This window comes from Tamandua tetradactyla, chromosome 3 (genome assembly GCF_023851605.1).
Source record: "Tamandua tetradactyla isolate mTamTet1 chromosome 3, mTamTet1.pri, whole genome shotgun sequence".
Classification (NCBI taxonomy): domain Eukaryota; kingdom Metazoa; phylum Chordata; class Mammalia; order Pilosa; family Myrmecophagidae; genus Tamandua; species Tamandua tetradactyla.
The window spans coordinates 199,175,759-199,192,943 of NC_135329.1; the positions used below are offsets into that span (position 1 = coordinate 199,175,759).

The following is a 17,185-nucleotide window of genomic DNA, read 5'->3' on the forward strand; positions in this document are numbered from 1 at the left end:
GATAGCCTGGAGTATGCATGAGCATAAACGTATTGTACTGTATGTCTAAAGTTCTTAACGTAGTTATTATTCTACTTTCAGGGACTTACTTCCAATACATGTAGTGGAAAGTTGTATTAGGTAAGCCAATATTGGCATTCATAATAAAAATTATATATAGCAGTTTGAAATAAAATTTTTCCAGTTCACTTGTGAATCTTAATAGTTGTTTTAATGTAGTAATTAGGGCATTTATATCAGTGTTCGGCTTTAATGAAAATAAACTAAACAAAAGCATAGAGCAGTGATATGCATTTTATTTTTCAGAGAAGTGTCAAATTCACATGCATATAAATTGGCATGTGCAGTGAAAATTCATTTAAGTAAATTGTTTTTCTAACAACCCAAGATTTGTCAAATTACAGATAACATCATATAGTTAAAAAATCCAAGGGAACGCATTTTTAGTTTGAATAGGAATATTTTGATATCTAATGCAAACTGCAAAGGAGAAAATTTTGTCATGTTTGAATGGTGTTTCATATGATTACTTAAACACAGTTAAATTAATGTTAAGCTTTTCTTTATTAAAAATTAAAAATGTGTGTTTTGTATTTTAAAAGTCCATGCCATTGAATAATAAAGACAATCACGTACTTTATCATCCCAAAGGGCCACTCAGCATTATATAGCTATAGTACTTAAGTTCTAAATAAGTTCTCTGGAGTAAAATTCTATTATTAAAACTTCAGTTGAAACCTGTCATGAACATAAAAATCTGGATTTATGACTCAAAATTAAGTAGATGTGTATTTCTTCATTGCTATTAGTTTTATTTCTGAGATACCAAAATTGGTAATTAAAAGTTAATATCCATAAGAATAAACTGCTTCAGCTACCTTGTAAGAGAATTAGATAATGTTTAATAGCTACAAATTCTTTGACCAGGAAATCCCCACTTTTTTCTTGGATATACCCTAAAATATTGTCTAAAAATACATGTGCAAGACTACTTCTAACAGTAAAAAGTTCATCATTATGGAACCAGCAAAACAGAGTGCAACCAAATGGAGAAATACTATATAACTGCCAAAAAAATGAGGTATATTTATAGATGGCAAAGTGGAAATATTTTCAAGACCCAAGTGAAAAGAGCAAAACATTCTCTATAGTTTGCTGCCTCTTGTATACCTATTTACACTGATTTTTTTCCTTTTTTTTTTTTTTTTGGTGGGGGTGTGGTATATGGACTAGGACTCGAACCTGGGTTTCTCATATGGAAGGAGAGCATTCTACCACTGAACCACCCGTGCACCCTATATACATTTTTAAAAGGCAACATTATATATGCACACATACATGATGGAAGATGCATACAATTTTATCTGCTTTTCCTGAGATAAATCGTTAGAAATTTTAACGAGCGTTACTTTAGAGGATTGAGATTGAAGGTGGCGCTAAGGGAGGCTCACTGTCTTTGCTTTGTATCTTTCCATACTGTTTGAATTTCTGACTATGTGCATACATGGTATACATTTTTCCCGTTAGCATCAAAAGAAGTTATCTCTACAGTGAGCTAATGGACCATTTTTGTTTATTGCCTCTTACAGAAATTTTGTTGTCTGAAAGAAACTTAGCAATATTATTTTTAGTACTCATTAAATACTTCATAATTAAAAGATTCCTCATGTCCTTTTCCAAATCATATGCAAAATGCTTTATTTGTTGCTTTCAAATGGATGCTTATAGGATTCACCCCAATATCATAGCATTTATTATTTTGGGACACTAGAGGGAGCTTAGAAATGAGATGAAATAAATTTAACAAGCAAGATGGCTTCTAAATTCTATAGCTGAATTCCCTTATTCCCAATGAGAACCTCTAAAGAACAAAAACCTTACAGTGATCATGTTTGACTTTTTAGATATATTCCTAACAGCTTGTGTGTAAATTGAATCATATTTTAAGTTGTCCTGGGGAGATGTCTGTTGAGAGGAGTCCTACTGTGAAATGTTTGGGGAAAAAATGAAGCCTTTCATAAAACAGATAATCACCACAAGTTTATCATTAGATGGCAGGGTTTTAGGATATTATCATCTTTTTTGCCAGCATATACTTTAAGTATGAGGTGTGATTATGTTGCTACAATCAATTTGACAAATCTTGGAAAATACGGGTACTCTAAATGTTTAACTGCCTGATTCTTCCAGGCTAAAGGAAAAAACAATTACCCTGTCTGGTTTCTTTTTCTCCTATTAAGCCAAATGAAATGATTCACTGTTTGGATCCTCATAAATGGCTATCTGCCTTCATCGATTCATTCATTCAATTTTTGTGTGTGTTCTCATTGTATGCCTGACACGGCAACAGTCATTGGTAATAAAACAAAAATAAAATAAAGCCCCTGACTTCAAAAACATTGTAATTTGGTAAGAAAAAGACAAGAACCAAATAAGCAAATAGATGCATAAGATATTAGAGGAAAATGGTGAGCGCAAAAAACAAAAATAAAGCTTAATGTGGTAAGCATTCCCAATGTTGTGACTATACAGTTGTCCTGTACTTCTCTGCATATGTGGGTTATCCTTCCCCATCCCCTTGAAGGGAGGTGTGACAATTTGACTAGTGCTGGCCAAAGAAGTGTGAGTGGAATGACTATGTGACTACAAGGCTGAAGAATGAGTGTGCCAGTGATCACCTCTCCAATTCTCTCTTTCTCTGATGTGATGATTAAGAAAGCACATGGACTTCCTGGAAGATGGCGGCTTAGTAAGACGCGCGGATCTTAGTTTCTTCTCCAGGACACCTACTAGGGGAGTAGAAACGATACAGAAAGCACCCAAAGCCACAACAGAGATAAAAAAGACAGCGTACCCCATCCTGGAACGGCTGGCTGGCTGAGAGAAGCAGCTCGGGTGAGATCGCCGAGGCGCGCGGGCCTTACCGGGCGGGGTGGCAAGCGGCCGGAGTTACTCCCTTCCCCCTTCCCGGGCCGGCTGGGAGAATTGGAGAGGTGGTCCCCTGAAACAAAGACGGCTGGCGCCCACACCACGCGCAGCCCCCGGACCAACTGAGAGAATTGGATCGGAAACCCCCAGGCCGCGGAGAACGGTGACCCCGTGACTCCCGGGGAACGTGCACTCTCTCGGGCGGGCCGCTGCTGCTGGCGCCCTCCTGCCACGCTTGTTGCCCAGGGCCGACTAGGAAATTCGGACGGGCTCTTTCCCTGGCTGCGGCGACCAGCAACCCTCCCTGCGTTCGGACACCCTCCCTGCGTTCGGACCCCGGGCCGGCTCAAGCCGCTTCGGCTAGCGAACCCCCAGGACGGCGAGAGTTTTCCAAAGTTTAAGGTCCCACAGCACCTTTTACTGGTGGGACCCGCAGACAAACGTGTGCCACGAGCGCCACCTACTGGGCAGGATAAGAAAAACAGAACCCAGAGATTTCACAGAAAAATATTACAACCTTGCTGGGTCCAACACCAAGAGAAATCTGAATAAATGCCCAGACGCCAGCAGCAGAAGATAACTGTCCACGCTCAAAAGATTGAGAATATGGCTCAGTCAAAGGAACAAACCAATAGCTCAAATGAGACACAAGAGCTGAGACAACTAATGCTGAATATACGAACAGAAATGGAAAACCTCTTCAAAAATGAAATCGATAAATTGAGGGAGGACATGAAGAGGACATGGGCTGAACATAAAGAAGAAATAGAAAAACTGAAAAAACAAATCGCAGAACTTATGGAAGTGAAGGATAAAGTAGCAAACATAGAAAAAATAATGGATAGTTACAATGATAGATTTAAAGAGACAGAAGATAGAATTAGTGATTTGGAGGATGGAACATCTGAATTCCAAAAAGAAACAGAAACTATAGGGAAAACAATGGAGAAATTTGAACAGGGTATCAGGGAACTCAAGGACAATATGAACCGCACAAATATACGTGTTGTGGGTGTCCCAGAAGGAGAAGAGAAGGGAAAAGGAGGAGAAAAACTAATGGAAGAAATTTTCAATGAAAATTTCCCAACTCTTATGAAAGACCTAAAATTACAGATCCAAGAAGTGCAGCGCACCCCAAAGAGATTAGACCCAAATAGGCGTTCTCCAAGACACTTACTAGTTAGAATGTCAGAGGTCAAAGAGAAAGAGAAGATCTTGAAAGCAGCAAGAGAAAAACAATCCATTACATACAAGGGAAACCCAATAAGACTTTGTGTAGATTTCTCAGCAGAAACCATGGAAGCTAGAAGACAGTGGGATGATATATTTAAAATACTAAAAGAGAAAAACTGCCAACCAAGACTCCTATATCCAGCAAAATTATCCTTCAAAAATGAGGGAGAAATTAAAACATTCTCAGACAAAAAGTCACTGAAAGAATTTGTGACCAAGAGACCAGCTCTGCAAGAAATACTAAAGGGAGCACTAGAGTCAGATACAAAAAGACAGAAGAGAGAGATATGGAAAAGAGTGTAGAAAGAAGGAAAATCAGATATGATATATATAATACAAAAGGCAAAATGTTAGAGGAAAATATTATCCAAACAGTAATAACACTAAATATCAATGGACTGAATTCCCCAATCAAAAGACATAGATTGGCAGAATGGATTAAAAAACAGGATCCTTCGATATGCTGTCTACAGGAAACACATCTTAGACCCAAAGATAAACATAGGTTGAAAGTGAAAGGTTGGGAAAAGATATTTCATGCAAATAACAACCAGAAAAGAGCAGGAGTGGCTATACTAATATCCAACAAATTAGACTTCAAATGTAAAACAGTTAAAAGAGACAAAGAAGGACACTATATACTAATAAAAGGAACAATTAAACAAGAAGACATAACAATCATAAATATTTACGCACCGAATCAGAATGCCCCAAAATACGTGAGGAATATACTGCAAACACTGAAAAGGGAAATAGACTCATATACCATAATAGTTGGAGACTTCAACTCACCACTCTCATCAAGGGACAGAACATCTAGACAGAGGATCAACAAAGAAATAGAGAATCTGAATATTACTATAAATGAACTAGACTTAATAGACATTTATAGGACATTACATCCCACAACAGCAGGATACACCTTTTTCTCAAGTGCTCATGGATCATTCTCAAAGATAGACCATATGCTGGGTCACAAAGCAAGTCTCAACAAATTTAAAAAGATTGAAATCTTACACAACACTTTCTCGGACCATAAAGGAATGATGTTGGAAATCAATAATAGGCAGAGTGCCAGAAAATTCACAAATACGTGGAGGCTCAACAACACACTCCTAAACAACGACTGGGTCAAAGAAGAAATTGCAAGAGAAATTAGCAAATACCTCGAGGCGAATGAAAATGAAAACACAACATATCAAAACTTATGGGACGCAGCAAAGGCAGTGCTAAGAGGGAAATTTATTGCTCTAAATGCCTATATCAGAAAAGAAGAAAAGGCAAAAATTCAGGAATTAACTATCCATTTGGAAGAACTGGAGAAAGAACAGCAAGCTAACCCCAAAGCAAGCAAAAGGAAAGAAATAACAAAGATTAGAGCACAAATAAATGAAATTGAAAACATGAAAACAATAGAGAAAATCAATAAGACCAGAAGTTGGTTCTATGAGAAAATCAATAAGATTGATGGGCCCTTATCAAGATTGACAAAAAGAAGAAGAGAGAGGATGCAAATAAATAAGATCAGAAATGGAAGAGGAGACATAACTACTGACCTCACAGAAATAAAGGAGGTAATAACAGGATACTATGAACAACTTTACGCTAATAAATACAATTTAGAGGAAATGGACGGGTTCCTGGAAAGACATGAACAACCAACTTTGACTCAAGAAGACGTAGATGACCTCAACAAACCAATCACAAGTAAAGAAATTGAATTAGTCATTCAAAAGCTTCCTAAAAAGAAAAGTCCAGGACCAGATGGCTTCACATGTGAATTCTACCAAACGTTCCAGAAAGAATTAGTACCAATTCTCTTCAAACTCTTCAAAAAAATCGAAGTGGAGGGAAAACTACCTAATTCATTCTATGAAGCCAACATCACCCTCATACCAAAACCAGGCAAAGATATTACAAAAAAAGAAAACTACAGACCAATCTCTCTAATGAATACAGATGCAAAAATCCTCAATAAAATTCTAGCAAATCGTATCCAACAACACATTAAAAGAATTATACATCATGACCAAGTAGGATTCATCCCAGGTATGCAAGGATGGTTCAACATAAGAAAATCAATTAATGTAATACACCATATCAACAAATCAAAGCAGAAAAATCACATGATCATCTCAATTGATGCAGAGAAGGCATTCGACAAGATTCAACATCCTTTCCTGTTGAAAACACTTCAAAAGATAGGAATACAAGGGAACTTCCTTAAAATGATAGAGGGAATATATGAAAAACCCACAGCTAATATCATCCTCAATGGGGAAAAATTGAAAACTTTCCCCCTAAGATCAGGAACAAGACAAGGATGTCCACTATCACCACTATTATTCAACATTGTGTTGGAGGTTCTAGCCAGAGCAATTAGACAAGAAAAAGAAATACAAGGCATCAAAATTGGAAAGGAAGAAGTAAAACTATCACTGTTTGCAGACGATATGATACTATACGTCGAAAACCCGGAAAAATCCACAACAAAACTACTAGAGCTAATAAATGAGTACAGCAAAGTAGCAGGTTACAAGATCAACATTCAAAAATCTGTAGCATTTCTATACACTAGTAATGAACAAGCTGAGGGGGAAATCAAGAAACGAATCCCATTTACAATTGCAACTAAAAGAATAAAATACCTAGGAATAAATTTAACTAAAGAGACAAAAAACCTATATAAAGAAAACTACAAAAAACTGCTAAAAGAAATCACAGAAGACCTAAATAGATGGAAGGGCATACCGTGTTCATGGATTGGAAGACTAAATATAGTTAAGATGTCAATCCTACCTAAATTGATTTACAGATTCAATGCAATACCAATCAAAATCCCAACAACTTATTTTTCAGAAATAGAAAAACCAATAAGCAAATTTATCTGGAAGGGCAGGGTGCCCCGAATTGCTAAAAACATCTTGAGGAAAAAAAACGAAGCTGGAGGTCTCGCGCTGCCTGACTTTAAGGCATATTATGAAGCCACAGTGGTCAAAACAGCATGGTATTGGCATAAAGATAGATATATCGACCAATGGAATCGAACAGAGTGCTCAGATATAGACCCTCTCATCTATGGACATTTGATCTTTGATAAGGCAGTCAAGCCAACTCACCTGGGACAGAGCAGTCTCTTCAATAAATGGTGCCTAGAGAACTGGATATCCATATGCAAAAGAATGAAAGAAGACCCATCTCTCACACCCTATACAAAAGTTAACTCAAAATGGATCAAAGATCTAAACATTAGGTCTAAGACCATAAAACAGTTAGAGGAAAATGTTGGGAGATATCTTATGGATCTTACAACTGGAGGCGGTTTTATGGACCTTAAACCTAAAGCAAGAGCACTGAAGAAGGAAATAAATAAATGGGAACTCCTCAAAATTAAACACTTTTGTGCATCAAAGAACTTCATCAAGAAAGTAGAAAGACAGCCTTCACAATGGGAGACAATATTTGGAAATGATATATCAGATAAAGGTCTAGTATCCAGAATTTATAAAGAGATTGTTCATCTCAACAACAAAAAGACAGCCAACCCAATTACAAAATGGGAAAAAGACTTGAACAGACACCTCTCAGAAGAGGAAATACGGATGGCCAAGAGGCACATGAAGAGATGCTCAATGTCCCTGGCCATTAGAGAAATGCAAATCAAAACCACAATGAGATATCATCTCACACCCACCAGAATGGCCATTATCAACAAAACAGAAAATGACAAGTGCTGGAGAGGATGCGGAGAAAGAGGCACACTTATCCACTGTTGGTGGGAATGTCAAAGGGTGCAACCACTGTGGAAGGCAGTTTGGCGGTTCCTCAAAAAGCTGAATATAGAATTGCCATACGACCCAGCAATACCATTGCTAGGTATCTACTCAAAGGACTTAAGGGCAAAGACACAAACGGACATTTGCACACCGATGTTTATAGCAGCATTATTTACAATTGCAAAGAGATGGAAACAGCCAAAATCTCCATCAACAGAAGAGTGGCTAAACAAACTGTGGTATATACATACGATGGAATATTATGCAGCTTTAAGACAAGATAAACTTATGAACCATGTAATAACATGGATGGACCTAGAGAATATTATGCTGAGTGAATCCAGCCAAAAACTAAAGGACAAATACTGTATGGTCCCACTGATGTGAACGGACATTCGAGAATAAACTTGAAATATGTCATTGGTAACAGAGTTCAGCAGGAGTTAGAAACAGGGTAAGACAATGGGTAATTGAAGCTGAAGGGATACAGACTGTGCAACAGGACTAGATACAAAAACTCAAAAATGGACAGCACAATAATACCTAATTGTAAAGTAATCATGTTAAAACACTGAATGAAGCTGCATCTGAGCTATAGGTTTTTGTTTTGTTTTGTTTTGTTTTGTTTTGATTTTACTATTATTACTTTTATTTTTTTCTCTATATTAACATTCTATATCTTTTTCGGTTATGTTGCTAGTTCTTCTAAACCAATGCAAATGTACTAAGAAATGATGATCATGCATCTATGTGATGATGTTAAGAATTAATGATTGCATGTGTAGAATGGTATGATCTCTAAATTTTGGGTTAATTTCTTTTTTTCCGTTAATTAAAAAAAAAAAAAAAGAGAAGGGATAATTGGAGATGAAGGGATACAGACTGTACAATGGGACTGGATGTAAAAACTCAGAAATGGACAGCACAATACTACCCAATTGTAATGCAATTATGTTAAAACACTGAATGAAGCTGCATGTGAGGTATAGGTTTTTTGTTTTTGTTTTTTTTGTTTTTTTTCTTTCTATTATTGTTTTAATTCTTATTCTGTTGTCTTTTTATTTCTTTTTCTAAATCGATGCAAATGTACTAAGAAATGATGAATATGCAACTATGTGATGTTATTAAGAATTACTGATTGTACATGTAGATTGGAATGATTTCTAATTGTTTTGTTAATTCTTTTTTTAATTAATAAAAAAAAAAAGAAAAAAAAAAAAAAAAAAAAAAAAAAGAAAGCACATGTTGACCTGGAGGTGTCATGAAAGAGAAGGAGCCTGGAGTGCTGGGTGACTACACAGGAGGTGGCTTACTTGAAAAGTTGCCTAGACCTTACCTGAAAAGTTTCTATGAGGAAATAAATAACTTTTGATGTATAGTGCCAATAAGAATCAGGACCTGTTTGTTACCGTGGCATATCCTAGTATGTTCTGACTGATACACAGGATTAGAGGGATGGAGGAGGAGAGAGCCTCCTCAGAGCAGTTAAGGAAGGGCTTTCTGAGGAAGAGGTATTGAAAGTACCATTGTTGTTATTTGGGTGTAAGGTTGAGAGTCAAGGAGGGGAAGGCATGGAGAGGAATGGTTCTCAAATACTGTCAGTGGACCCAGTGCTTCAGAATCATTGGAAGACATTTATCAAAAGCTTAGATTCCTTGGCTTCACCCCAGACCTATTCAACTAGAATTTCCAGGAGGCAGTCTCAGGATTATGTCATTTTAATAAAAGTGCACATCATTTTGATGCACAGCTAGTTTTAGAACCACAGAATTCAGCCTCAAGTCTTTACTGTTTATACTTTTTATATATAAAACGTTGAATTATATACTCTCAGACTTTTTCTTACTCTGACTCGATCATCCTAATGCTAGCAGCAGCAAGGGAGAAAAGTAGAAAGAAGACCATATTTCGATTTTCAACCAAACAACGTCTCTTTTTTTCTAGAGTTCTGATAGAATATGATTCCATGTGGATCTTAGTTTGATGAAAACTTCAATTCATAATAATATTAAAGACAAGTTTTTTTTTTGTTTGACTTATATTAACAGGGTCAAATGATAACTTTTAAGGATGTCACTTTAAGAAAGAAAAAAATTAAGGTAACTTGAAAGGATTTTGTTTTTAGAATCTGGAAACAATAGGACTATTTATTGAGTTCTTACCATATGCACACAATAATCCCGCGAGGTAATATATATTTCTCAACATTTTCAGAAAAATTCTGATGCTTTAAAACTTTTCTATTTTCCTTTAAATTATAGCCTTAAAAAAATTATCATTTTACTAACTATAAAAGTTATAAATTTGAAAAAGAAAAGCTAAGTTTACCTTATACAATTACTTTAAAAAGTGGCATATATTAGATATTTCAAACTCATGCATTTCAATGACAAATATAAAGTATGTATCAAACCTTTTTTATTTAAATGTATAAAAATACACTTTCAATTATAATGTGGAGAGAAGATACAAAGATAAAATCCCTGTTGGCTGCAAACAAGAGGGTAGAGCTGATAGCAGTGAATCCTGCATTTGACTATCACAAACATACACAATGTATATAAATGTATTCTTTTCATTTCATGAACTGTGGTGATGGTAGAAAAAAGTCATTTGCTTAATACTGCAGTTTCACCCCGAAAGTATCCCAGTATTCTTCCATAGGCTACACCTAATAAATGAGTGATTGAGTGCATGATTCTGCAGATTTAGAGAGAGGCTCTGGGTAACAAAACAGAAATCACTGGACTTTTGATCTTATTCTTTTTATCTTTATTTTTAAAAAAATGAATGCTTCGTGAATTTGCGCGTCATCTTTGTGCAGGAGCCATGCTAATCTTCTCCATAACGTTCCAATTTTAGTACATGTGCAGCCAAAGTGAGCACAGTATCACTGGCCCTTTAAGTCAGCATTTAACTTCAAGTTTCTGATGACTCTAGCCAAAGAAATCGGAAAATATTCCACATTGAACTATTTCCCCAGTCCAAAGACTGGGAAAGAATCTAAAGGGTAATTTGAAGGGTACCCCTTGCTGACAATTGAAAGATCATTTATGAAGTTTCACATGGTCTTAGGGTAAAACAATAACATTTGGTAAATTATTATTATTATTGTTTACATTCACCACCAGAGGGAGCTCGTATATCCCCTCTGCCTAGAGACCAGCACGCTGCAAAGTATGACTTTTCTTCTGATTTCAGCGTTAAAACAGGTTGCATAATTTTTGCCTGGGATAAATGTTGGAATACCTATTTAGATTTACGCTATTTTAGTTGTCTCAGAAAACAGCAGAGAAACTTTAGTCAACCACAAATGTGTTCTTTATTGTATTATTTCTTCCCCATAATGTCCCTCAATTGAAACATTTCTTCTATGTGCCTCTCTAGAACCCTTAAATTCACTATCATTTCAGATGCTCTGATTTAAATTTTACCACATTTTCTCATGCAGCCTCACATCAGGCTATTCTAGTCTTTTGACGTCAAAGCACAAATGAAGGATCTTTGGAGAAAAACTATTGGCTAATTGGTGACTGATAAGTCATTTGAAAGTCTTGGATAGCTCTAATTCAACTCACCATCTGTGGGGGCATAAAATAAATACACTTTTGATGTTAGTAGTCATTAATAGAAAACGTAAACAGGCAAAGAAAAGATCGTAAGACCTTTATCATTCAACAAATGACTTATCCATTTAAAAAAATGAAATCAATATTTTGGGGGGAAGTGAATGATCTCTTTAGAAGTAAACTAAAAGTCAGCCAAAGATTATATTTTAATTCTCTTTTAGTATCTGCTTATCAACAGCAAGAATTTGGTTTTGTTCACTGACAATAACAAAAGGGATACCCTTTAGGAAACAGACTCATTTTAATTTTTTTGAAGACTCAGTGAGTTTGCTATACCTATAAATATTGAACACTGTAAATGCATAGAGCCAAGGAGTATTTCACTATTTATTTACTGCAATTTCATAGTGCCTGTGACCATGGAAACCAGAAACTGCAAACTGACCCCCCAGTGGAGGCCACACTTGCTACTTTATCTAAATTGCTACTGATAGCACACAGCTTTATCAATTTATTGAATTACATTAAATTGGGGGAATTTTTGAGGGGGGTTCAAATAGGGAGAAATGGCTAGCCTTTATACAAAGAGGTAGAATTCTAATGCTTGCACTGTTTCCCGCAGGTAATATTTAGAGACAATGTAAGTATTTTAAGAAACAAAGGAAGGGTATTTGCAGATGAACAAGGCAGGTAGATCATACACATTTATCTCTATTCTATTGCAGAACCCCCTTCAATTACAGAAAAAAGGATATATGATGTGCAATGTTATGCCTTTCTGCAAAGACAAGAGAACTGGAGAGGAGATGAGAGCAGACCAGATTGTCAACAGAATTTTGAAGGTTGGAAAATAGATGGATGAGTCATAACTGAGTTAGCAGAGCAGAGATGCTGAAACCAAACTGTCTGTTGGGGGTGGAGGGATGAAAATAATGGGCAAGCTGATTCATGCTGTAGCACCCTCAGAGTCACAGGGATAGGAGGGACTGTGATGTTCTGATGGAAATCAGGATGAAGTGGGGCTAAAAATACATGTACTGGTTGACTGAACATTCACACACCCCAAACAGCCAAGTAACTCACCTGGAGAGGTAAACTCAGGGAGCTATGGGTCAAAAAGCAAAGATATTGAGTCAAAATCTGAATATCAAAAGGCCAGACATTTAACCTCCTGTCCTGCTCAACAATCAAGCATGTACCAACCAGGCTGGAAATTGGACAATTTCTCTAGGGAAAGAAACAAGGTATTGCTTTTTAAATTATCAGCCTAGTTCTAGTATTAGACTTTAACTATGTGCACATATCATTAAAAAATAGAAAGGCAGAAAAAAGCTACTTAGAATCTATGCCTCAATCCATGTAGCTTATATATATGGTATGGTAGTCAAAAATTTTCGTGTATAGGTCACCACTCGGTTATGCAAATGTGACAGGATATTTTGGAACCTTATTATTGCCACAGATTTAGAAACAAGGACCCAGAACAAGACCTGAGAGATTATAATTACCTCTGCATTCAAAAAAGAGCTGCAAATAATAGAGACCAAATACCCCCTCCAGGGCTTACTAAATGTAGCAAAATATGCCCTGCTGTCCCCAGTCACTGCCTTCACCCCCATTCTCTCCCTCCCTATACTCTCCAGGAAATAACAGGAAGAAGACTTGAAGGAGGGGGAAAAGGGAAAATCATTATTGGAATCTTGAGCTTGGCATCCCCTAAAAGAGAAGGACATATGAAGTGGAAGAAGTTGAATTGAATCTCAGAGAAATTGAGACCTCAACCAAGGGCTGGCACCATGAGGGTTCTTGACTCAGTCGCAAGAAAGAATTCAAGGACCAGTCAGTGTGTCCAGCCAAATAGCTTAGTAAGCTTGATGCCAGAGAACCCCGGGAGCTCTCGGCTGGATGTCAGAGAGCCCAGGAGTTCTAGGCTGGATGCTGGAGGGCTCTGGGAATTCTCTGCTGGATGCTGGAGAACCGTGGGAATTCTTGGAGAAGTCCAGGGGCTGACGTGAAGGTTCTTGACTCAGGCATAGGAAAGGAAACTCAGCCACAGGAGAAAATTTGAGGACTAATCAGAGTGTACAGTTCAAACCTTTAATGCGTTGTGAAGCTGTACACTTGAAGATGAGCACAGGCATTCTCCAAAGGAAGAGAAGCAGTTTGAAGTCAGGATCCTTGCATTAGAAGGACTTGGAAGGGCCTTTCCCCCTCTGGCTATGCTAATAAAGGATGGGTCAGTTGCACTTTTCTTTGGTTCTTTTCAGGTGCCGACCTGAGTGAAGGTTAGGTGTATGGGGCTAGGTGTGTGCACACCAAAAGGAACTTTTTGTTATGGTCTTAAGGTCACTTCCTGCTCTGTCCTTCCCTATCTAACCTGCCTCACATAGCTGCGGGGAAGGAATGATCTCTACCCTCTCTCCAAGCTAAGAGAGGGTATATTCGTTTCCTATTTCTGCTATAAAGAATTACCACAAACTTAGTGGGTTAAAACAATATAAATGTATTATCTTACAATTCTGGGAGTCAAAATTCCAAAATGGGTCTCACTGCATTAAAATGATGGTGTCATCAAAGCTGAGTTCCCTTTTGGAGGTTCTAGGGAAGAATTTGTGCTCTGGCCTTTGCCAGCTTCTAGTAGCTGTTTGTATTCATTGGCTCAAGGTTCCCTTCCAACTTCAAAGCCAGAAGTGGTGGGTCAAGTCCTTCTTTTACTGCATTGTTTTATATTTCTGCCAACCTCTTCCACTTTGAAGGACCCCTGTGATTACTTGGGGTCCACCTAGGTAATCCAGGTTCATCTCCTTATTTTGTCAGCCAATTAACAACTTTAATCCCCCCTTCCCAGGCATCATAACATCTGCACAGGATCTGGGGATTACTGCTTTGACATTTTTGGTGTGTGTGTGTATGTGTGCATGTGCGTGTGCAATATTCTGCTTATCACAGAGGAGCTCCAAAAAGCCATTCATAAATATCTGAAGTTCCTATGACAAGAGGAAGCATTTTTCCTAAATTGAACATAAACTTAGGCTGCTCTAATCCAGTGTCTAACCTAACAGAGAAGATAATTGAAGTAAATGCAAAGCTGAAGAGTGGAATAGCTATCCCTCTATAATTTGGTATGAGGAGGATGCTTATCTTCTGTGGGTTAAGCTCAATTTCAGAAGACAACTGGGCTTGAGGTATTCTTCTGTAAGCCAGGTACCTTGGGGGAAGAGGAAAGATTTTTGTAAGATGTGGTTCAGTTTCATTCTTTTGCTTATGGATATCCAGTTTTCCAGCACCATTTGTTAAAGAGATCATTCTTTCCCCCATTGAGTGGGTTTGGAACTTTTGCCAAAAATCAACTGGCCATAGATATGTGGATTTATCTCTGGTCTCACAATTCTATTACATTTGTCTACGTGTCTATGCTCATGCCAGTGCCTCACTGTTTTGATAATTGTAGCTTTGTGGTAAGTTTTGAAATTGGGAAGTGTGTATTCTCCAACTTGGTTCTTTTTCAAGATTGTTTTGTCTATTTGGGGCCCCTTGAAATTCCATATGAATTTTGAGGATTGGCTTTTCATTTATGCAAAGAAAAGAACGTTGACTCTGTAGACTACTTTGGATAGTGTTGACACCTTAGCAATATCCAGTCTTCCAATTTATGAACATGAACGTTGTGGTAGTTTAGAAAAATGTACCCCAGAAAAAACATGCTCTTAAACTTAACCCATTCCTGTAGGTGTGAACCCATTGTAAGAAGAGGCTTTTGACAAGGTTATGTCAGTTAAGGAGTGGCACAGCTCAATCAGGAGGATCTTAATCCTAATAATGGAGTCCTTTATAAGCAGAATGAAATTTAGACAGATAGGTAAAATGACACAGGGGAAGCAGCCAGAAGCTGAAAGTCAACAGAACACAGAAGAAAAGGGAAAGGCCAGGTGAGGCAAGGCCACCATGTGTATTGCTATGTGACAGAGAAGCCAAGGACCAAGAATCACCAGCATCCAGCCCCAGAATGCCAGGCTTTTGGAGGAAAGCATTGCTTTGATGATACCTTGATTTGGACTTCTCCTAGCCTCAAAACCATGAGCCAATAAACTCCCATTGTTTAAGCCAAACCATTCATGGTGTTTGCTTTAGCAATGGGACAACTGAAACCATTTTGGTACAGGAGAGTAGGTCACTGCTACTAGCAAATAACTAAAAATGTGGACGTGGCTTTGGAATTGGGTAATGGGCAGAATCTGGAAGAATTGTGAGGTGCTTGATGGAAAGTGCCTAGATTGCTCTGAAAAGCCTGTTGTTTATCTGGCAAGGTCTTAATTTTCCCTCATCTTTGCATGACAGTTTTCTGGATATTGAATTTTTGGTTGAGCTTTTTTCCTTTCATCCCACTGACTTTTGGCCTCCGTGATTTCTATGGCGTATTCTGACTGAGGATCCCTTGTATGTGATGAGTCGTTTCACTCTTGCTGCTTTCAGGATTCTCTTTGTCTTTTGACTTTTGACTTTTCTTTGACTCTGACAGCTTGATTATATACATCTCAGTGTGGATCTCTTTGAGTTTATCCTACTTAGAGTTCATTGGGTTTTTTGATAGGTAGATTCATGTCTTTTCATGAAATTTGGGAAATTTTCAGCCATTTTGTCTTCAAATATTCTTTTTTTCTTCTTTCTCGCTTCTCCTTCTGGGGCTTTCATAATATGGATGCTGTTTTGCTTGATGGTGTCTGAAAAGTTCCTTTGGCTTTGTTCATTTTTATTTTTCATTTCTTTTTTCTTTCTAATCCTCAGACTGGATAATTTCATTGATTCTTTGTTCTTTCTCCTCAGATCTGCTCTTCTGAACATGTTTCTTGTCCTGGTTATGTACACAGATTTTTAAATTCTCTAGTATACATGGATGCTTTTGAATGCCCCAATTTCCAAACAACAACAATGAAGTAACCTCTCCTTGATGTTTTTGAACAATATCCACCACTTTTTTTTTTTTTACCTTAATTAAGTTCTAAGGTAGGCAAACCTGAGATAAACACCTTCTGTAATTCCTTCAGGTAGCTTCCAAACAGATTAGAACACACAAACACAATTTTCAAGTAAGGTCTGCTCTTCTTCTGGAGCCAGGGACCAGAGAGTCACTCTAGGATCTCAGGGCTACTATCTCCAGGTTTCTGCCTGACCAGGGAAGAGGGGCAAAGAGCAGGTATCCATACCACACAGCTTTCCTATTCAGTTGCCTTTTTCTTGATTCAGCAGTCACTCAGTTGCTAAGAGGGCCCATGGTACTCTCTGCTGACTCAGCCTACACAGGATCTTGCAGGCAGTTTTCCAGAGTTCTGACAAACTTGGTTCTGAAACTTAATGGTTATTTTTCAATGTTTCTGTGGAAAGACAGGAGCTTGGAGCTGTCCATTCTTCCATCTTGTTGGCATAACACCAAAAGTTTACAGCTTTAACTGGACTGGGCCACACTTTAAAAATCTTTTCCTGATATCTAATAAGCATACTGAAAAGTTCTTCTCAGGGTACAGACTGTTAAATTTTCACAAACTGAACGTATCAGTATAACCAACATTGAGATTCAAAACATCATTTACCAGCCTCCTGAGAACCCCTCCTTTGCTGCCTTCCAGTCTCTCAGCCTACTCACTAAAGAGTAACCAATATGTTGAATTCACAATCATGGAT

At 37.5% G+C, this 17,185-nt stretch overlaps 1 non-coding gene across 1 annotated transcript; it reads right to left on the bottom strand.

Moving 5' to 3' along the window:
* Nucleotides 1-10,716: 10,716 nt before the first annotated feature.
* On the bottom strand, nt 10,717-10,823 carry LOC143678478 (U6 spliceosomal RNA). The gene has a single exon (XR_013173285.1). It is a non-coding gene; the product is annotated as a U6 spliceosomal RNA (small nuclear RNA).
* Nucleotides 10,824-17,185: the final 6,362 nt, after the last annotated feature.